The 23,715-nt window shown below is 46.9% G+C and overlaps 1 protein-coding gene across 1 annotated transcript in view; it reads right to left on the reverse strand.

Moving 5' to 3' along the window:
- The window catches only part of SH3PXD2A (SH3 and PX domains 2A), a 217,169-nt gene that overhangs the window by 160,586 nt on the left and 32,868 nt on the right, over window positions 1-23,715 (reverse strand). The window lies entirely within an intron of this gene.

Raw genomic sequence — 23,715 nt, forward strand, 5'->3', positions numbered from 1 at the left:
CCACATCCTTTGGCGTGACTGGCAATAACACTGCTTGGGAGACTCCACCCTTAAGCTGGTTGAGAACCGGAGCTGTGAATAAAATAATATTTGCACTCACACCACGTAGATCAAAGTTATTATTACTAGGAGGTAGGTCATGCAATAACGCGGTGCTACGGCATATACTCTTACAGGAACATTGTAGGTAGAAATTGAGGGGTAGGGATGCGAAGGTGGCTTCACAAGGTCACAAAATGAGCACACGCTAATGAAAGCAATAAAGCCAGTCCCTAGATCCCTCTGCTGCTCGCATGCAGAATGAAAATACATCTACCTTGGCGTCTCGGGTCAGAAAGTCTTTCTGTTCAAACATTTATTCTAATAAAAAACAAATCCTCGATTTCTGCCACAAATGAGGCAAAATTCTCTCCTGTGGAAGACCTCGATTAAGTCAGCTGCCAGGTACACGTCCCACATTACAGGAGGTGAAATTCAGCAGATTGGCAGGGACAGTGCTCCTCAGAGCAGTTGTGGTATTTGGAAGGCACCAATTAACACAGAAATTAAACAAACAAACAACCAACGCGGCGGCAAACATAACTACGTGTCTGTGCCTGTCAGAGGCTGGAATTCACCAGCTAGGATTTCAGAGAGCAGTATTCAGAAACGAAATCCCCTGTGCTTTGCAAAACAGAGCACTGTTCTCTCCTTCCAAAGGGAAGTGCTCTCCTGGAGTCCTCTAAGCAAAACCTCTGACTAGTTTTAAGCTGAATTTTCAGTAGACAATGACAGGCACAGAAGCAAGCTGTTGAATGACAACCAGACCAAAGCTGGCCGGCCTCCGAGTCAGGAAGCTCATCTGCAGACCACGACACCGTCTCAAACCACAGGCATCATTCTCTGGTTCCAGACATGTCTTTTTAGTATGTCTTACTTTTTTGTGTCATTAAGACATCTCTGGTAGGGATTTCTTCTCTGCCTGCTCTGATCCCTGATAAAGCTACTGGTGATCTCAAAGGCTCATGAGCAAGTGCTTTAAGGCAGGGATGGCCGATTTCTGTGTGTTACAGGAGAATTGAGATGGGCACTTTCATTTCCAGCACATGTTGGGGGGCTGACTGGTACGGTCATGTTTGCACCTCTCTGCGCTGACTCCAAAGTCGAAACTGCACCCCTTCTCCTGCCTCCTCCATGCTCACAGCCCAATAACCCAGCTGGGACGCGCGATCTGGCCACATCACCTGTGGAAACAGCCTTTGGGTCAGCTCTGTGGCCAGGCCACCCAGCAGCACCTCCTCTTTAACGCTTGACCAGGAAGCCACCCTTATTGCCCCTTCCCAGCTGATGGATGCACAGCTAACCCACTCCTTTGGTAGGCAGTGGGCATGGTGATCCATGTGGGAACACGTGGCCTGCACCAAAACGAGCCAGTGTCCAGTCACTCAGTCTCCCAGGGACAGCAAAGCTCACTCAGATTGCTCCACCTTGGCTGCACGACCAAGAGCACTCACACCAGCAGTTTCCACGGCTCAGCCAATGCAGAGGAACAGGGAAATGACATAATAATTATTTATCAGATAAGCAGCCTCCTTCACAGCTGGCTCCCCCATGTGTGAGCATTTCAGCCACTTCCAGCTCAGGCCACTTAATCCAAACTACGCTCACGTGTGACTTGGCACCAGCAGTGCCTGCTGATGCCAGAAGACAGCTGAGGACAATCTCCCTAAAAAATTCCTCTCGGTTCCTCCACGTGCAAGTAAATGCAGTGTTAAGGGTGCCAGAGCATCCTGAGCTCCAGGGTGGAAGGTGCTGAGCATCCCCAGCTTTCCAGGGCCACCTTCTCCTGGGTTCAGCAAGGTGCCTATGTCCGATCAAAGGAGGAAATGGCACTGTCAGATGTCAACAGCTTTGCCCACTGCAGAATAAAAAGTCTCTTTCAGGGATTAATGCTCTAAGCAACTACTCGCCCCATGAAAGGAACAGTACCTTCAGCCAAGGTGGCAGCAGGACCCTAGGACTATGCACGCTTTCGTTTCCCTTTCACGGTTAATACGGCCTTTTCATTTCCCAGGGAAAAGAAAAAAAGGTGGACTGGAAACTAATGTTTTGTTATTTTTTATTTTTAATAAGGATTGCTGGGCCACCAGCATAAAAACATGAAAATAACCCCAACTTTATTGCTAAATTAAAGAAAAAACAGCAACACGAATAGGCACAGAAATCTGAATTAGGAATGTGAGCTGATAATTACCCTTTCGGGCCCTGATTAATTGCATTTGAAGCCACGGAGACACTGAGCAGCCAAACGGGACTGACTGCTAACAAAATCCACACCACCAAACAAACTGGTCTTTCTCTCCCTGTGCCACCACAGTGGAATGGCAGCTCCCCAAATGCTGTTTGCCTTTGTGTCCTGGTGTGCAGTGCTATGCAGGGCTGGCCAGAGGTACAAAGTCCCACTATTGGGTACCTCAGATAACTCCTCTGAGGTGGTCCAGCCTGCAGACTTGTGGTCTCCAAGTAGAAGGGTCAAGAATGGACAGATGCCATCTCCTCCACTTCTAGTGGACCTTCTGAAGGTCACTAAACACTGGGGCCATCTATGTGTTTAGCTGCTACAATTCAAGAATGCAGCTTCACTGGTAGTTACAATACACTAAAAAGGACAGAAGATGTAGTCCACTGTTGCAGCAATGTAAGAGTGTTGCATTTGGTTGGGTCAAAGATCTCTGTAGTCCAGCTCCCTGTCCACAAGAGTGGCCAGTAAAAGATAGGCAAGAAATTCAAGAACAGGACATGTGTAATGGGATCCTTCTCCTGATACACACTCCCCATCCCTGCACATCAGTGGGTAGATTTTTTTGGAATTAGAAAATAAGTTTTAGCAACCAGTGTTGGCACCATCCTACAGAAACTGCTCTAGTACATTTTTGAACCCACAGATATTGTGGTCCCTATAGAGTCCTCTGGAAATGAATTTCATAATTTAATCACACAGCATGTGATTACATACTTCCTTTTGTTCACTTCAAGCTTGCTTTCCAAATTTTGCAGGCTGCACCTGGTTTTTGCATTCTGAGAAATGAAAATAATCATGTCCTCCTCACTCTCTCAAATTCTTCGTGATTTCACAAACTTCTACTCTATCCCAACCATCACCTTTGTTCCAGACTGAAGACTTTTAGTCTATTTATTCCCCTCATACAGAAGCCAATTCACCTCTCTAATCACCTCTGTCACCCTTCTCAGCACCTTACTTTATTATATACCCTTTCTGAGAGGCAATGACCAGACCTGCACACGGTATTCATGACGTGGGGAAATCGTGGATTTCTGCAGCTGAAGCTCTGGGTTTTGTTCCCCGTTCTTTGCCTAATTCTTTCTAACACCACCTTTGGCTTTCTGACTGCTGCTGACTGCTGAGCTGCAGTTTTCATGGAAACATCCTCAGAACTACTGAAATCTCCTTCCTAGATTGCAATGATCCCTTTTTCCCCCCCATAGCACTGCTCTGTGCTTACCAACACCGAACTGCCTTTTTACCATCAATATCATGAGATCCTCCTCCAACTTTTTGCAGTCAGCTCCCAATTTAAGTATCCTAAGCAAATTTTGTGATCAGCTAAATTAGTTACATCACTAACACCCTCCTTTGCACATCCTGTGTTGAACAGCGTGGATTCTAGAACAGATCTTTCAAGAATCCTTGCTGGTAAAACCATGTTTCTTTTTGGATATGAAGTTTTTAAGCCTTCATCCCCAGAGGATGCATTGTTTTAAACTGTGGGCTCATTTGCACCTATTGGCTTTCAATCCCCTATTTTAAAAACTTGCCTGGATTATTGTTAATGTCCACAAATGCCAAAGCATCCACCTTTAAATGAAGGCTCCGATCTGGCAGAAAAGAAGCTTACAGCCTATGTCAGACATACATCAAATAACAAGAAAGGCTGTTAATATAATTATCTTCTTATTGCTATTTTGGGAGGCACAGTAGGTTTTGATGGAGCTTGTAGTAATAGGATCTCTTATGCCATAATTTACGAGCATGTCTGTCTTGAACAATTTTCCACATGGGAAATTAATCACATTCTGCCTAATGGGAGGAAAAATATCCCTTTGCAGTTTGAATTGGATTTGCCATGGTCAATTGGACGTGGGATTCTTCTTTATCCCTACTCATAATCTGAGGTGTAGTGTTGCCGTCCAAAATTCACTGTGTTAGACTCCAAAGGTGGAGATATTTCACTGATGGGTGATACTTTTATGCAATGCCCACAATGAAATAAGTCAAATATACCAGCATGGCACAGCCACAAAATTGGATTGTGGCATATATCAGGTATTGTAGGTAATTACTGCAGAAACTCCCTCCCAGTAAATTTCAGTTGCAGCTTCTGTATAGACCAAGTGTACTTTGGTGTTACTTCTATGAAAAAGAAATAGTCAGGCCAGATATAGGAAGCAGGCAATACATCTCTCCCCACCAGTGGACCTACACAGATCACCTGGAGCCAGGCCAGGATGAAAACAGCTGATCTGGTTTTGCTCAGGACTGCACTCAGCAACACAGCTCAAGCCACCATTTCACAGACCCACATTCTGATTTGAAGGTGCGAAACAAGTACCTAGATTGCACAACTACCTAAAACGTTCATGGTCCTCCCTCTGATGTGTACCTATATCTCAGTGGTACAACAAGAGTGAATTTAGCTAAGGCAATGGGTTGCATACTTGAAATCACAACACCAGCAGCTCCACTTGGTACAGGAGTGCAAGACCTCTTAGCAGAGCCACTGCCCATCCAAAGATGCACCACCGGGCACGAAGTCTCTGGAGATGTGACTGGATGCTGAAGGTCACTAAACACGGGCCACGCTGCAGTTCTGAATGACACAGGATAAGGTATCAATGACAACTCAAGGACTCACAGGTCTCATTCAGGTGTGCAACACAGACGTTTATTCCTGCAGGTAAACTCCTGCAAGAGACCACAAGGAATTGAGTTGAAGCTTCCCCATGTGCCAGGCTAATGAGTCATCTGGAGGCTGGCTGTTCTTTTTATCTTCACAGGCACGCAAGAATGAACTGTCCAGAAATTGGGGCTGGCCTTCCCTAAGGTTTTTACTGAGATAATCTGCCAAATTTCAGTTCAGGTTCAGATTTTAATCGTTCCTCTCTCCTCATCAAATATCCAGTGTGTAGAGCGAATGTCCTGGTGCCGATTCATCTCCACTGTGTATCTCAGAGACACACTTCTGCTTGGAAAATCCCAATTTTGTTTTCAGTTCCAGTGGAAAAGGGGCAAGAAAGAGAGACTCAGAAAGGGTGAGGGAGAATAAACCAGAAAACTAACACTTCAGCTGGCACCAGAGATAAAGAAGGTGTTTCCAGGTAGCAGGAAAGAAAGCCAAAAAGATCCGCGTCTCTAGGATCCCTTGACTTTGCCATTAAGAAGCAGAACACAAAGCTACTCAATGTTTCTTTAAGGCTGAAAGACTAAAGGAAAACAGGACAGCTTAAAGTAAAAAAGGAGTAATCGTATGACTGGAAACTATGAGTGCCCCTAGCCAAGCACCCAAAGGAACTGAGTAATGTTCATTAGTCAGTGACTTTATTGGTACTTGGGACTTTCGACTGCTGAGCAAGATTTAGACAGAAAAGATATTCTGGGGCATGCTACTCTATTTATGTTTGGATGGAATTCAGCCTCACCCCACGTAAGATTTTTCCGTGCTGATTTGAGCAGAACGAGCCCTCACTTTTTCCCTGCACAGGGTAAGAGTGGGTCCCTTCTCAGGATCAGCACGGTGGAAATGTCACTTCCCAACCAGCAGTGTGAGTGCAGGGGGAGATGGCTGGAGAGGTGCGGGCCTTCTGCAAGGAACCTGAAGATATTTTCCAAAATATTTATTCCCAGAGCAGAAACCTACCATCCCAGACACTGTACAAACACAAGACAGTCCCTGAGATTAATTTGTTCACAATCAAAATGCTCAGTTCCACTGTGGCTTTTGAACAAGTTAATACATAGCAGAGAGGTACCGAGCACCTGAATTAACACTGGGCACTGGTGCAAAACAAAATCCAGGTCATACCTCAAAACTACCCGACTGCAAGAAATATGCAGCATTAAAGGCCACCTATTCAGCAGCTTGGTGATGCTGCACTTGCCACAGCAACGTTGGGTAAGATTCAACCACTGGTAAGGTCCTGTGTATGAAGGGATGGGGATGGGGAGAGAAGGGAAGCGGGACCAGTGGAGCCCAGCAGAGAAATTCCTCAGGCACCCAACAGCCCACACCATGCAGCACAGCCTTCCACTGCACTCATTTGCAGGATGCACAAGAGAGTATTACTTGCCGTGTTACATAAAACTATGTTGTTGCAAATGGATTTGAAAGATTGGGCTTTTTCCTTATAGACAGAGAAGAGGAGGAGGAAATAAAAAGTATTTCTTGCAACTGCTACAATGATTGCTCTGTGACATGAGACCTTCTGAATGCAATATTCATATACGTACACTTCAAAGAGCACGTACAACTGAGGGACTGGTGTTGTGGTGACAAGAATTATACTGGTGCCACTTACAAATGAGAGGGGTGTTGTCCAGAAATCAAGGGGTTTGGATTAAAAACCTGGAGTAGTTTAGGAAAACATCAGATCTTGAGAAGTTTCTACTACCGGGTAGACTAAAATTCTTCTTTTTGAGGCCAAGATCTTACAACCGCAAACTACTGACCCTTCACGTCCAATTGCTACACACTCTGAATCAATCTTCATCACAATCTTTTCACAGTATGGCTTCAAATAACTAAATAACAGAAATACAGCACTGGAAGGGAGCTCAAGAGACCAGCAAATCCATTACCCTGATTCATGGCACAATCAACTCTACCTATGATACTGCTGAAGAAGACTCTTTAACCTGTAGCTATAGACCTCCAAAGATGGAGACTCCTCACCTCCTCAGGCAGTCCAAATCCAAAATCACCTCTCCAATGCACTACAACAAGTAAGGAGGATGCACATTCAGTACATTTAGGACACGAAGAAAAGTTTAGGTCTGATTCACCACTGTGTTTCCCCCTTTCACCTAGGTCTAAGCCCATGGTTTCAGTAAATCTACCTTAGCACATAACTCAAGTAATGGCCAGTTCCAATGACTTTGCTCTCCAGGGTGAACCTGATGTGATGAGGAAGGGACACAGTGAGAAGACCGACAGGGGGCAAAGGACTATGCACAATGGGCCTGATGACTTGTTAAAGACCTTATCGAGAGTGTAGGGGAATTAAAAGGACTTTTTCCATTCACTCACTGATGCTGTGTCAAGCCTTAGCTTACACACGCATCTTGAGCATTTCATAAGTATGCACTTTCCAGTCTTCTCATTTTCCCTTCTCTGAAAGGAGAGCCATCTGAATCCCAAGCAGATCCTTAAATCACTGAGTCAATACACAAATCTTGTTTCAAGTACCTTCTTTTTCATGTTATTTACCCAGAAAAAGTACCAGATGAGTCTTTTTCACAGGTGTTTCTTTTGTAGTTCAGCAGGTGTTTTAATTTTTCTTTGGATGACACTGTTTTCCACATTGTTTATTTTAACTCACATTTTATTAATTTTTGTTCATGTACCAAGAGGGCAAGACAGGTGCATTTCAGATACTGCACTGGAGTTTAATTAAATAACTATTACTTGAAAAAGAGGGCACTGAAATGACCTTTTTGAAAATATTCACAAAACAAAGAATCTAACTTTTTTCTGGTATTTTTGAAGGCAAACAGAACATTTTGTTTTTAATGACAAGCAGATCAATCCCCTGCAGTCAACTCTTCAGACAGCTCAGCTGCCTGGGAGTGGTTCAGGAGGGTCACTTCTGAGACAGCTCAACAAGTCAGGTTGCTTTAGATCATCTTATATCCCCCAGGAAACCTGCATTAGTAACAAACTACAGAATAAACCCAGAGCCCCTGAGGAACCCCAGGCATCGCAAATGGTGAAAAGAAAAATTCTTTCTTGGCCCTTTCTAGGCACTGCAATAGGGAAACACTGCAGAAAGGGAAGTGCACATTTCCAAATGAAAAAGCCAGTAATGAGAGCAGAGTCTGGCCCTGGCACTAGCACGGATCAGAACCAAACTGAGTGACACTGGAGCTGATGTCTCATTGCTGTGAGTGAGAACCCAGCCTGGCTACGCCACAAGATTAGAAACGTATGCAGCATCAGTGAGCCTCTGGGGAACAGCAAACTGTTTCAGGCTATAGAGAAGAAAAGAGAGGAGCGTGGGGGGGACGGACCCTTCATCACATGCTGGCATTGAGATGGACCCAAAGGACTTCAGAAAGGGACACAAACACCCATGCTGGCTACTCTGCAGCATCACAAGTTCCTGTGTGTGGCTCACGGGGCCAAGAGAAGCTGCGTCCTTGTGCCAGAAACAAGCAACGTGCAAGAAGGACAGAAAGAAGAGACAGAAGTTAATGGGACTGAAGAGGATTATCCCCCCTTCCCCAAGGGCCCACGGATAAATACAGGTTTTCCTGCAAGCATACTGATGCTCTTGACACTCAGGGTAATAGCTTTCCTTCCATTGTATTAAAATAGCTAACCAATTTGAAACAGAAGTCAAATTTCCAAACACACACACACAAACACACACCAGGAACACGCTGACACTTTAGAAAACAGGAGCTCTTCTGAAAATTTCCTGCTGGAGTCTTTCACGCTGTAAAACTATCCTGAAATAATTCGAACACTCCAGGCGGAAAAGCCAGCTGCTTCCCTAGGTCAGCCGGAGACCTGCTCTTGATATCCTTTGCTTGCTCACCCAAAATAATCATGTTCTTGGGAAGGAGGCTTTCACCGCCTTCCCCAACACCCTGAAAAAGCCCAATTTGTGATCCCCGTATGCCAATGGGAGGTTCCTACACCCTGTCTGCACCACCCTCTGCTTGCACGAGGCTGTGTTCTATGAGCCTGAGAGCATTGCTTTGAAGGAGGACAAAAAGGGAGTGAGAGACTGTAAATCGCGTGGGAAGAGCAGTACTTTGCTCTGCCGTGCCGCTCTCAGCCCTACGCCCACGCTCTTTCAGTGTGGTACCAACGTCAAGAGAAACTGTGCTTAGGGCAGCCTAATCTAAACCAGGCTCTTGTGGGAAACAGCCAGGCACTGCCAGGAGGAGGGACCAGGCTCCCACCACCTCCCCTCCTTCACACCGTACTGCGAAAGCCACAGATCACCCTGAGCCGCCCCCCCCCAACTGCTTCAGCCCTTTGATGCCCAAATACATATTCCCTCCTTGCACCCGCCACCCTCCTGTCCTCTGAGGATGCAGCAGTGAACCATCCTCTCTTAGTTATGCTATTGCACACAGCAGCAGCCAAGAACCAATTTTTCCTTTGCAAAGACATCACTTCACCATAATGTAGTAAATTTACTCCCCAGTAATTAAAAAGCTTAAGCTCCAACTCACACTTCCAAGCATTTGCTCAGAAGGGAGGAAAACTAACAAAAACACTCATAGCCATCACCAGAACCACCCCTGTGAAAGGCCTAATTCCCTATATTGCTTTAATTAAAAGCAGATGAAAAGCAAGCAGTCTCCCAGCCTAGAAACCTTTAAGAGATATAAAGTCAATCTATAGGCTTATGAAAATAAAACAGGAGGAGGGAAACAAACACAAAAATCCTGCCAGTTTTAGGGCTCACCAGAGGATTATAACATCTGGACTCTCTTTTCAAGGGAAGGTGAACCAGGGAGTGGATGGTATGGAGAGGACACAACCACCTCTTGGAGCGAGTATCGGGCGCTGGGAGCCGGCGATGGGAGAAGAGGAGCCCCCAGAGAGAGGCAACACCCTTGCCCGCACGTTTTTGTCTTCACGGCTGCCTGGAGGAATGCTCCTATCTGCTGTCACCGCAGAAAAAAGGATCTGGTTTAATTGCAAAAAAAAAAAAAAAAAAAGGGGCCCAGGGGGAGAAAATCCTAACAGATGATGAGTATAGCTGACCTCCAGTGAAACAGAGAACAACTCGGTGAGGAATAACCTAATCCATAAGAGCGAAGTATTTATCATCACTGTTACAGCGAGACCACCCTGCTCCAGAGGACATCTGCAAACAGATGTGAGCATGGAGGCTTTAAGCACAGCAATAAAGGCACCAGTCGGGCATAGGCAATTACAGAAGGACTTTAGTGCTGCAGTATTTGTGCGCTACACAACTTTTTATAGATTTATTCTTTTAACGACACGGGGAGATATGGCAATTCTAGTTTGTCTCTCTTTTTCCCCAATAGAAGAAGTGCAGAGAGTCTGGGGGTAGATTTGGACCCTCTATATCCCACCTGAATCCCCAGATCTTCTGCTTCCTATTTGTAAAGCACCTCTGGCAGTGGGGAAAACTAGGGCAGAATTAATGACTAAGCATGGGCTTAACTGATGATTCCCAAGATCGCACCCTATGGTTGGGGGACAGAGAGAAATTGAAACCAAGCCCCCGAAGTGGGCTCCAGCCCCCTGCCAGCCCCCCTCACCTGCTCCCACATGCCCAGGGAAGCCCACGCATGGTGGTGGGTGCGGGATGTCATCTCCGGGGCTTCACAGGAGCAGTATCAACACATGCCCAGCATGCACATGCAGAATGAACCAAACTCGATTGCTTTTCCACTTGGGCCAGAGAAAATTAAAACCTTGTGAAAGTCGCTTTGTCTTAGAAAGAAAGCAAATTTACTTTGCTTAGCTTTATTACATCTTAGCCTTCTTATCAGTTTGATTTCATTCTTAAGTCATTTTAAACCCTAGTGTCACATAATCTGGCAGCTACAGTGATGGGCTTTGTACAGAAAAACACAGGGAAAGGGTTTTCAAAAGCACTCAGACCCGCTGTGACTGCTCCTGCTGAAGTCAACAGTAAATCCAATGATACCACCAGGAGCAGAGGTCAAGGCTGAGTAGGCTTTACGCTACAGAAACTTACGGGTGGGATTTTCAATCTCTTCAAAAACGATTACTAATAACAAAGTATATTAAAAATAAAGAGCTCAGTTGTGACCCTGAAAGTATTTACATATGTGCCTAGCTCACAGCTTGTAAGTAATTATGGGGGGCCTGATTTCTCTCACTTTCCCTAAGGTAAGCCAGGAATAATGGTCCAGATGCATGTGGAAAACCTTGGCTCATGGAGAGGGTCAACTACAGTGATTTTGGTGGAAGTACTCATGCTCTGCAGAGCAGAGGCATGCACACAGCAAGACTCCTTAGGAACACCAAGATCTTCCTAAACCCACAGCCACGCTGACATGTAAATACACCAAATGTGAGATGGGACTTTCCAGGCTGTGATGGTGCTGGATATCTGCAGAAACAGCATTAAAATCTACTCATTTCTAATCAACCATAGTAAAACTTGGATCAGAAGATGAGGGTTAGTTAAGAAAAACTGGAAAAAAAAAAAAAAAGTCATTTATTATTTGTGCGGATCTGACTCTGTGACATGAATTAATCTAACTTCAAAGAATGAAACATCATCATTACAAAGCATTGCATCAAGTATAACCATTTCCAGGCTATTATGCAAACCCAACTGAAATAATATTATGGGTACAGGATTATTCTACTTCCTTATTAATCCCAAGAGGAAGAAGGATGTGACTTATTTTCTCATCCTGACAAATCATCTCAAGACGCTGCTGAATCAGACACGCTTGCAGCTTAAGAGAAAATAAGTAAAAATGTTCAGCTTTTATTACAAAGTTTGAGGATTCATTAACGAGAATGTAAAACTAAACCTCATTTAAATCCCCTCATTGTTCACGATACAAATCCTTAGATTGTGTAGTTACTCTGGAATGGAGAAAGAAAAGAGCTAGAGAAGGTCACCTCCCCGGCTATTCATTTCCAGGCAGTTTCACTCCCAGGTTCCTGCACAATACAGCAGTCTTCACTGCAAACGTTTCAGGGGAAATGCTTTACTTGCATAAAGGCTGCAACTGTTCCCACTGCACTGAAGCCATAAAACTACTGCAATTGAACCAAAACTTGATAACAGCTTAATGACATAAAGCAATATTTGGACTAAATTGAACCTGATCATATCACTCTAAAGTTCTTTTCCAAGTTAAAAGGCTTTTATTTATAGTCTTTACTTACACCCAAGAGACTTCGACATATTTTAACTAACCTGCCTTCCTTGTCTTCTTAACCTTGGTCCCTTTCCAAGAAAAAAGATGTCATCTGACCATGGACGGGGTTTGATTTCCAGCAGCAGAATTAACCCAAAACACAAATCCCTTGTGTTTATTCACTGAGGGATGGTGCATGTCCTGGGGAGTGAGCTTAGCCAATATTTCCTTGATGAAAGGGGTGGAGGGGAACAGGCTGGAGGTACCTCTGTTACCACATCAACCACTTGCATGAAACAAATCTCTGAATCCCACCTATTCCAACTCTTCTGTTTTCATAGACACCACTGGGAGAGCAGAATACGCTGAGAGCCACCAGTGGATTGGTGTCACTATTACTGGGACTCACTGAATCTCCTTACGTACAGGTCACCCCGTGTTGATACAACCGCCGTACTGCAGAAGCATAGCTTTAGACAGTGCAGTCCTGGCTACAAACACAGACTAACGGCACCTCAGGCAAAGCACGCCGCAGCTTTCCCTCCACCCGCTGAGTACACACAGGAGGGACTTCAGAGCTGCCCCGGTGGTCAGATACCATGTCAAATGTACACAGCATCTGCATGGCACTGCACCAGCCACCCTGGCCGAGGAGGGCTAATGAAAGGACAACTGACCAACATTTATAGACCAGAGAGCGTCAATTCACCCTCTCTTTGACAGGGCTGCAAAAAAATAACATTTTTGTCTAGGGTGAGGGAAAGAAATTGAAAACCGGGATTGTATCAGGTTGAACAATATCATGATCAAAACAAAATCTTTTCCCCATCTCTGAGGGTCTTTTTTTGACCTGTGTCCAAGGGTCTTTTTCAATCAGGTCTAGCAAGTGCGTCCTCTGCACACAACATGGCTCACGTCTGCTCCAGACATGGCTGGAGGTGGGCATGTGATGTGGTGGTGGCATCACCCGAGATGATACTGCAGTCCCCACATCCTGGACACCTCATCTGCCTGCAGCAGCACTACCCTGAAAGCTTTGTGCCTTCATTTCCCCAAACCCCTTCCCAAGGCTGCTCTCTGGGAAGGAGCAAGGATATACCTCACTAGCAGGGGTACCTCACTAGCTTGGCTTTGTTAGAGCAAGACCAAGGAGCGGGAAGAGAGGCCCAGGCAGGTGGTTCAAGCAAGCTCTTGGCGGTCCAGCAGCACATCCCTGGCTGTGGGATGCAGCAGGGAGCAAGGGGGTCAAGCAGGGCAGTACCACACTCCAGCAGAGCAGCTTTTGCTTCGCAGACAGCGTGCTCCTTCCAGCTCCGGGCAGTCCACTGCTGGCTCTCCCATCCCGTCACCACATACCAGAGCCATCAGCAAGCAACCCCTTCTTCTCCCAGCCCCTGGGAGAATGGGGTGGCTGGGACATTGTGCAAAAGTAAATATTTACATAGCCGGGGCCTTCCTTCCCCTGCCCTGTATTTTCTCCCCCTTCTTAAAATGTCACAGATCAGCTGTTTTCATAATTGTGCAGGAAATGAGTTCCCTGCTGGCTGGCAGCTTAACACCCCCGTGTGCTGGGTCTACTGTGGCTGCACCGCTCATCTCTGCTGCCGGCTCCTGCATCTACCCGGGATCTTCAGAGGATGGATTTGGCCAAAGGGGAGACGGGACAGTCAGAGACACGGGCACAGAGCTGCATGACTATGGTAGTCTTTCTCGTAGCTGCAGCTTAGAGGAATCCCTATCCCCTGGTCCACAGGTCAGATGAGGATCCCGGGAGACCCGACACTCTGTTTATGCCACTTCAGAGCAAACATCCAAACCAGACTAACACAGCTTCCTGCCTGCGCGCAGCGGCGAGCGCACTCAGGAAATTCAGGCATATTTCAAGCTTGCGACTTTTTCTTTGTTCTTCGGACAAAGCCTTGTTCAGTGGAGATGTTGCTAAAAGGATTATCTATAGGAGACTTCTCTTCCCAAGAGGAAATCTGCTAAACACACAATTCTGCGTTTGCTCTGTTTTGTAGGAGCCGGGATTAAGATAGGAACATTTGCCCTTCTGCTCTCCACATCTAATGATTTAAATAGACCAGCGGTGACAACGCTGCCTAGTGGGAATAGGCACAAATGCCTTTACCCTGTACTCTGATGGTTTTACTGCTTGCCTGAGAGGGTACCAAGGTATCCTGCATTTGGTGGGAAGAGTTGGAAGAAGAGCTGGAAGAATTTGGTTGGAATCATATCTAACGGTGCACTCAGTGAAAAAGTGAAGTCTGCCCACCAGCCCGAACACCTCCAATAAAACCCCATCAAGGGCCAAACCAGACTGCAAATGTTTTGCTTATTCCAGGTCAGCCCTGTGCTGTTCAGAGCCCTCAATATGAGAAGGAATCTGCAAGTCTGAACTTGCCAATGCTTAGGATGTAAAAGCAGAAGGAATGTAATTTTCTGCTCTTTATTTAGAGGTGGCAAAACCCTGATAGAAAATGACATGGTGAAAGTGCTTAACTTCAGACCCAAGGAAATTTGAGAGCAAACATTAATTACCTCCATCCTGAGTACAAGCCTGGGGCCTGTATTAGCACCTCTCTGAATGGGAGAAGCTCAAGAGGATTGAATTTCCCACTTCTAGGGCTTACTTTATTTTCCTCATCTACCTACCCTTGGTTTCCTATTTCTAATTCCCACGTTATTTCCCTCTCTCCACCTCAGCTTTCCCATTAAACAGGAGTACAACTCTAAAAAAAAATCACAGGGAGGCAGACACTGCCACGGGTTATTTCATTATAGTGGAAATAGATTCAGTTTGGCAAATCCCTGCCCGCAGTATCCCCTCACTCTGCTCCTGAGTATAAAGATCCCCTTATGAGTAAGGACAAACGTGTGCACGAGAGCCTGAAAATAGCTGCATTGTGGAGCAGGGAGGTCTGCAAACACACCACACTTACTTAAGAAAATCAGCACCCAAAAAGCTTAATAAATAGAGAAAATAAAGTAGGAGAAATCACTTGCGATCAAGCAGCAAATTCCCAGGTTCATTGTTTCCAATCCACAGGAAAAAAATAATCACAACCTATTTTAAGCATGTGAGTATATAAATAAATCAGCTGGCCCAGCCAAAAGGCAAAGTGGGCTGAAAAGAGATTAAAACAGAAGTCTAGACTATTACTTAGATGTGAATCTCAGCTGGGCTCTGCTCTCCTCTATTGCCCAGGCAGCTTAAATCTGAATACAACAGAGACAAGATTAGGCAGAGAAGTAACATCCAGAGGCAATATCTAGAGCCTGTGGGGCTGCAAAGCCATCCAAGACCCTGGCAAGCTTGACTCCCATGTTAAAAAGCACTTTCATTCTATGGGCCATTTGTTGATGAATTGTGGGAAAAAGTCAGATTTCAACCCAGAGATGAAGACAAGCAAACCCTTATATAAAGCCACCCTCTCCCCAGCCTGTGGGTTGAATGCAGAATGCTCTCAGACTTGCTACATACCACCCACTTTAGATTACAGACTTGCAGAGTTATTTTTAAAAAGTAATTATAGTAGTAGAGGGCACACTCATCTGGAATGGCTGCCTGAGGAAACGACGAGCCCAATGCAGCTCAAACTGCTTTTCAAGTCTATAGTTGTGTTTGTTTATTGCCTTTAAAAACAAGAATCAAAATCCAACTAATTTCTGAGTAAAAATATCTGTATATTTCCCCAAGGAGTCCAAGCAGCTATACAGCACTGAAAACCTGCCCTGGCCTTTTCAGTCTAGCACCCAGTGCTGGGAAAAAAAAAAAAAAAATCCCCGTTAGGTCTGGCTTCAAGCAAACCCAAACCAAAACCCCTTTCCATTCTTTGTTTTCCCTTGAAACTGTGGCTTGATCGTTACAAAACTCTCATTGGGAGGCTCATATGGTCTAATGAGAGGCACATCGTGTTCTGCGTATGCTGATTTCTGCCCAGAGGTGGTTTCTGGTTGAGCAAAATACCAGCTCTTAACCTGTGTGAGAGGAGCAGGTACAAGCCCCAGAAAAATATTCTGTAGCTTTCTCCTATTCCAGCCCCTCATTTCAGCGGCCCAACAGTGAATTTTGGATCTGTACGCTGAGAAAGGACTCAGAAGAGACTGAATGAGAGGGAAGAGGAACAGGTACTTGGGCAGATGCCAGCATCGTTATTTTTTTCCCTTCTTCCTTTTGTACTGAAATCAGGCCTTTGGCTCATGCCCTATTAATGCCTGAAGACCTCCAGAAGGCCTGATGACGCCTGCGAAACAGGCTTAGCACGCAAAGCCAAAAGCCCCCCTGCAGTCCATCGCGTAGGGCTTGTTACAGCCCCCCTTCCTTGGCGGGAAGCTCTGAAAGCCGGCGGTCGCTGGTGGCTGCCTTTTCCGCAGCTTCTTCAGTAGGAAGCAGCCTAAGGGCGTCCTATGACCTCACACTTGACGACTTTGTCTTTCAACCAGAAAAGACTTAAACCCTAAAAATATCTCCACAGAGCCCGAAGAAAATAATATGCCTGCCTGCCCCCCTCGAAATCATCAATCCTCCTGCCGCCCGGACAAGGAACAGCCGCTTCCTCCCGGCAGCCCCTGCTTTCCCTTCCAGCCTGGAGCTGACAGGAAATCCATTCTCCTCTTGTGAGAGACAGGAGATGAATTTTCCGCAATAGCTCTCCTAGCAAGGCAGAAAATAGAAAGAAACAATAGAAACTGCTTTCTCAAACAATAGGAGCTCCTGAAGAGCAGCTCACCAGAAGCTTGGCATCACTCAAGTCCTAAATAAGCTGGAGTGGAAACAAGCCAAGGACCTGTTAGCTGTCTTGCTAACACACTACCCTGGCTCAAACATAAGTTCATTTTAAACCTGGAGGCACTCTCCCCTTTCAAAGAACAGGCACAAAAACTGAAAATATGTATATTAAAAGGAGATTATATTGCATTATGGAGTGGCCCCCAAAAAGCTCTCCATAGCTGTTCAAGCCCCCAGCATCCCATGCTGCAGTGCCATGGGTCACCTCCCCACTCCCTGGCAGCTCCTCTGAGGTAGGGACAGGGGACTGCGATGCTGATTTACTGCAGATGGGTGGAAGGGGATGGGGGGCAGAGCCCCTCTTTCTCCATCTGAGAAAGTTTGCTGCCTCATATATAGGAAAGCACAGCAGAATATCTCGGTTGTTTGTGTTACACAGGTAAGGCTCAGCAAACCAGACATATGAGACTCTTCTCTCTGTGTATGCGCCTATCACACCTGCAAGACTACCCCTGCATATTAAAGGAACGCCGTTTAGGATAACTTAATTCATATTTTAATCTGAAAAGTAAGATACGACTGGGTCTAAGATAAAAAGAATTTTATCTGATCTCTCTTTTTTTTTTTTTAACCTTTAAGCTAACTTTTTGACTGGCTCTGAACTGCTGCAACACTTTTCATTTCCGTGTAGGTCAGGAATTCAAAATGACTCCAAAGAAAAGTTAAAATCACTTACTAACACCTTGTTGCCCTGGCTCAGAGCGCTGCAGGAGAGGATAATCAAAAATGGAAAACAAGTCTGAAATTAAATATATTTTTGCACATAAAATCCAGCTAAGAATTAGGATAGGGAATGCATTTCCTTTTAAATGCCCAGCTAGCAACCACCTCTCCAAAGGAGAAAATAGCCTACAATAAGAGTATCTCTGAGATTTCTAAGGGTCCTTCTCAGCCAGCACGCTCCTTACAGTCACCGTGCCCCCTGCCTCCCAAGGTGGGCAGAATAAACGTTGAAAACGCCTCGCATGCACTGACCACCGCTGAAATGCAGCACCTTTGCCAAAATTACACATGGCCACGTCCTAATTTTGCTGATCCTGGTCTCGATTTACACAGGTGGAACAGGAACCGCTGGATCTGAAGGTCATGGCAGTGCTGGTTGTTGGGATGAGCCTGTCATCTCCACTTCAGCGCAAGAATAACTGCCCAAGACCTCTGAACAAAATGCTTTTTCTCCTCCAGCCCAGAGCAAAACAAAAGGAGCAAAGCTGGAATATACACAACCGAGAGGAAAAAAAGCTGCTCTTATCATCATGGACGAAATCCTCCTGTTGCAAACCTGCTCGAGCCCTTCTCCTCAGCTTCTTCTTCCCAAAAGACAGCATTGGAAAGAGATGGGGGGGGGAAGCCCAACACACCAAACCGAAACCGAAAAGCAGACATATCCACCTGGGATGCAGTTCATCGGCAGGAGATCTCCTTCCCCACTGCAGCCCGCAAGCAGCAGAAACAGAGGCGAGGAAGGTCTCGGCCAGCGCTGGTGAGAGGTTATTCCCCGTCCTCCTGCATTGTGCAAAATGGGGAGGCTCCTGCCCGCTGCCAGTGCTCTCCGCCTGCCGGCACCCCTCGCCAGCCCCAGGTATCTGGGCGGTGCTGGGATGGCCTCCCGCGCCCTCTGCGACTGCACCTCTCCCTTCCCACAGCCCTCCTGACTCATGCACGGGGCCGGGCTCCTGCTCCCAGCTCCCACTTTGCTCAGGGAACGGCCCCCAGCAAACCTCGAGGAGGAGAGGCTGGGGCTCCTCTGGGGAACTGGGAGCCTCGCCCAGAGATTAAGCAGTCGGGCAAAGCCCTCCTGGCATGGAGCAGCTCACCCCGCTCCCCACCCACCATCGCTGCCACGAGCCACACACTGCAGCTCAGGAGCAAAAAACAGGGCCAAACCTGCACTACCTGCAGGGATCTTCCTGCCACCCTGTATTTGCTGCCTGTCCTTAAAATGCCTCAGCAGGCACACTGCGTGTTCCTGCTGCCTCAGGGCCAAGGAAGGAGAAGGCCCCAGAGACTCCTTTGAGATGGTGCCGGGGCGTTTCTCTTCTCTGGGGGAAAGCAGGTCACCAGGGCATGGCAGGGCCGGACAACAGCTGGTGACATCTCATCCATCATGCCAGCATCCCTCCTGGTGCCCCAGGACACAGCCACCAAGCTCTGCCGGCAGCACATGCCCCGAAAATGATGGTTTCCTCTTTCCTCGCTCTAATCAAGGGAGGAGAAAAATCCAAGTGGGAAAGAAAGGAAGAGAGAAGCACTGAAGGCAGGGACTGGAGCCAGGCTGGGGTGTTGCTTCTGCAGCTGCCTGATCAAGCTGGTAGGGCAGCCTGCACCGACCCCCCTGGTCCCCTGGGATAGGACTCAGCTTCCCAAGGGTAAGGAAAATCAGGCAAACAAAGCAGTCTCCTGGAGCGGGATGTCTCCCTCTCCAGGCAGCAGGGAAGCTGCAGAGCAGGGACCCCATGAGGATCTTCTCCTTTCAGCACAGCTTATGCAAGAACCTCCAATTTTTTCAGTGGGGCTCAAAACTGGTTTGAAGTCCAGGCAGGGACCAAGCTGGAATCTGGGAAGAAAGTGCAAGGGGCTGCCACCATCAATGCCCAGACCTCCGTGCCACAGAAAGCCCAAGCCTCTCTCCATGGCAGGGATCAGCAGCCCAGTAGCCAGCACAATGGGATGATTTCATGCCGTGCAGTGCGTTTTCCCTAAGGTCAGGCCTTGGAAGCAAGAGGAGCTGACATCCCTCCAACTTCAGCTTTGTCTCCAGATGGATCTTCCACTTAGTTCCAAGAGAAATGAAAAACAATGCAAGCCCTGGAGTCTTGGGTCAACCACTGCAAAACTGTTAATCCCAGGGTTGCATCACCCCATCTCTGTCATTTGTACTTGCCACTGTGTTCTCTACAACAGACCAGTCTTCTCCTTCCAGCTGAAGTTCCTTCATTAATTACCTCAAGATCCCTGAAATAAGTGACCCCAAATCCATATCCTCTTCTCTCTGCTGATGCAGATATAAAATTAGCAAAGCTTTGAGTCCACACTCCAAAGGTCGCTCTTCAGATACGGAGTAGGAGAGGTGATGGAGAAATCAGTGCACTGCAAATGGGCTCAACCAACAGTCCCACTGGTACAGCCAAACAGCGCTTTTCATCTTTGTCTTCTTACAGTATTAAATAACTGTTGTCTTTGGTCTAGAAAGGGTTTTTGCAGCAAATTTTATTCTAACTCTTCTACAATCTCCCTCCATCCTCACAAACAAAAATTTCATACCACCAACTAAAAAAACGCTCTCTGACCACCCCACAAACAGGTTTTCTTATGTGGTTTTCTTCTGCCTCACCTCCCCTGATGCAGACTTTTCCAACAGTAACAAGGGAAATCAGAGAGAAGAAAGGAAAAACTCATGGGAAAAAGATAAAATGGGGAAAGGGGAGGAAAAATTTAAGTTTTGCCCTTTTGGTATGGTAAAAAAAAAAAAAACTCACAGAAAAATTGAAGGCAGGGGAGTGACTCTGAAAAAGTAAAACAAAACTACAAAATAATCCACAGGACACCTTTTACAGGACTATCTGACACTGCTTATAATTTCCTTGCACCTCTTCATGGCACTGAAAGCTGTAGAGTCCTTACTTGTGTAAGAGGGAAGAGGGGAGGAAAAATACTTGAGGAAAGAAATTGATAAAAATAAGATAAAGGTGTGTAGAGGAAAGAAAAACTGCACTTCCCTGCTGTTGAACCCAGTATGGCCTCTCCTTGGTGGGCAAGGCTCTGAACTCTGTTACACTTCCCTGGTTTTTACAGGAAAAGGCTTCCAGCACAGTCAAATACTAAAGCTTGATTGCCCCAACAGGGAAGCACCTTGCCCAGTAATTTGCAACCATATAACCACTCCAAACCCGCAGCGCTGAGTGCAAAGGGGGCTATCATCTGTACGGAAAGCAAGAATCGCAGCCAACACATAAGGCATCAGCAAAGCAGTAGCCATTTGCACCCAGGTGGGGACGAAACCTGCAGCAAAACACTTTTGCAATCTGTGCCGACAGCGGGAGAGAGAGATATGTACAGCCGGGAGCTGAACAGGGCAATGGGACACCTTTTGCTTTCCAAATAAGTAAGGATCATGCACCACCATCCCTGCTTTGTGTGGAGTAAGCTGAGACATAGCATGACTGTGCCCAAGCCACAGGACCTGGAGAAGTGTCCAGGCTCTTGCTCCAGAGGCATAGCCAAGCAGTGCTCCTGACCATGCCAGGGTGACAGCTGAGCACACGAGCCCTTTCCCTGTGGGAAGGAGATGTGGGAGCATGCTTTCACCCGACAAGACCCTCTGCATGCCCTGTCTCCCATCCAGATGATCATGGATAGACCAGGAGGGTGTCCCAAAGGCCATTCATCTGTCAGTTTAGACATCTTCCTTTCTCCATCTCCATGCCAGAAACAGACCCAGCGTCCTGGATCCCCCAACTCCTGCTGCGACTGCTAAACAGTCAGAGTGTAGGAAGGGGGACACTGCACTCCTCCTTCGGGACCCACAACAGGCCACCACCAGGGCTGGGTGGCCCTGTGGCCCAACCTGCTGCGGCCATCCCTCAGTTCTTCCTTTCCTGCCCTTTGCTGCAGCAGGAGGTTCAGGTACCACCACCACCCACTTCAGCCTATGGAGCAGTGGCTGCACAGGCTGCTGCTGTGGCTCCACCACACTACAGGTGACCTGCTGGACAGTCCTGTACGCACCCTCTGCCATGGTAAAATGACCTGCAAAGGTGGCTCCTCAATTCCCAGGCGCAGATCATGCCTTTATTTCAGGAGAGCACCACAGCATCACTGACAAGCAGCAGTCACGGGCTGGCATGCATTGGCTTTCTAAACCAGACCTGATAGGGGGAAGTCGCCCAAGCCTGCAAGCGGCACGGGCAAACCCCGGGCTCTCAGAACCCAGCATGCAGAGTCACTCCAGCTTGGCTGAATCAGGCCCATAATAAGCAAGCAAGATCGTAACATCTTCATAAAAGTAGGATTTAAGTACAAACATCTGCCCTGCTGTTTTTTAATTAAGACAGATTATAGCTAGGTATTCGTTTCAGTAATCCACGGCTCTGGCTGCAGAAATGCCATGCGTATTATAATTACGGCAGCTAGTTTATTTAACAGAGTTTGACATTGTTTGACATTTAGCTGAGTCACCTTGTTCCTGGGTAAAGCAACAAGGGCTTTTCAGCAGTTCAACAAGAAAGAGGCAGAGATTCGATATCAAAAGTAGAATGTATATCACAGAAATTTTAAATTAAATACAGCTGAGGTCTATTCTATTCTGGCAGCTTCTCTCTTTGGGACACTAAGTCAACCCAAATGTTTTCCAGATACAACTCTTCCCCTCAAGGACATGCAGCAGTACCATCTCCCTCATGTTCTTGGAGGGTGGTAAGAGTAGGAAGTGTCGTAATGGGCATATGGGATGTATCTCATCCTCCGCAAGTATCACCCACCCATATATCAGGACATCCATCACTAAGAACTGCACGCAGGCTGAGCACCAGTCACCTGCATTCAGCCAACATTCTTCTAGGACAAAGTAAAAGAAATGGGTTGGTGACGGTCAATACAGGAGGAACAATTGTTACCTGCAGACAGAGATTCTCCTACAGCACCTCACCTAAAGCCATTTGCACTCCTGTACAGTGCTTTTCAAGGATCTAGAAATGCTTTCCAGCAAGAAAGGCAGGCCAGCAGTATCCATCCTCATCGTACAGAGGTTTCACAAAGTGACTTGTCTATGAGTTTGTTGGTGGCACAGCTGGAAACAAAACCCACGCTTGGACTCCTCTCCTCATTCCAGGTTGGAAATGGAAGGCAACACCACCTCCCCCTGGCTGCAGAGGGGCTGGATGCAGCACAGAGCACTGCAGAGAGCAAACCCCGATCCTGGGGTTGCCTTTACAGAAGGTCCATGGAGGCTGCCAGGCTGCCGTGCTGCCCTACTGCAGCTCCGATGCTTGCGTCACATATTTGCGCTGCTGGTTTCCAAGTCCCTGCTTCCCCACTTGCCCTGGAACTGTGCTCACCACACGTCTCAAGCAGCTGCTCTGCCTGCAAACAGCATTGGGGACCGCAGCACGTTCCTGGAGAGGACTAAGCCCTCCCATCCCAGCTTCTCTTTACAGACCTTTGGGGAAGAGTTGGGATCTCCTTTTTATAGTTAAAGACAGAACAGACCTATTAACCATCCGAAAATACTCCATTTATCCTGACAGGCAGTGCAGCGAGCCAAACTTTAAACCAACAGCCAGAATTGTGCAGTCAGACAACAGAGAGCTGGCCCGAGCACGCTGCGGTCTGGCTCATCTCCTCCATGCCATCCCTGCAGTCGCTGCTGGAAGAAGCTGTGTGGACGTGGGTGCCGTTACCCGGAGGAGAGGATATCCATCACGTCCAGCCCCTCTCTGAAAGCTGTCAGAGGGACAGTGGCTCAGGCCAAAGAGATATTTACTTACCTTTTTGGCCAGAGTTACAGAAATCCCTGTTTGCATTTAACCTTCTTTCAGTTTCCTTTATATCCCAGTGGCAACATTCATTCCTTATTGTACAGTAACAGTGTCTGCAGAGCCACGGCATCCAGAAACAAAGAAGACAGTGTCTCTGGTCTCACCTCTGATTATTCATTCCTTATTGTACAGTAACAGTGTCTGCAGAGCCACGGCATCCAGAAACGAAGAAGACAGTGTCTCTGGTCTCCAGTGGCCTCCCAACTGGTGGCCCAAGCTCAGGCTGTCTGGTTGCACCCCACAGGCACAGCCGCCCAGGAGCCACTGAATCCCTTTGTGTGGCA

Source organism: Aptenodytes forsteri, unplaced genomic scaffold, assembly GCF_000699145.1.
Source record: "Aptenodytes forsteri isolate BGI_AS27 unplaced genomic scaffold, ASM69914v1 Scaffold15, whole genome shotgun sequence".
NCBI lineage: Eukaryota > Metazoa > Chordata > Aves > Sphenisciformes > Spheniscidae > Aptenodytes > Aptenodytes forsteri.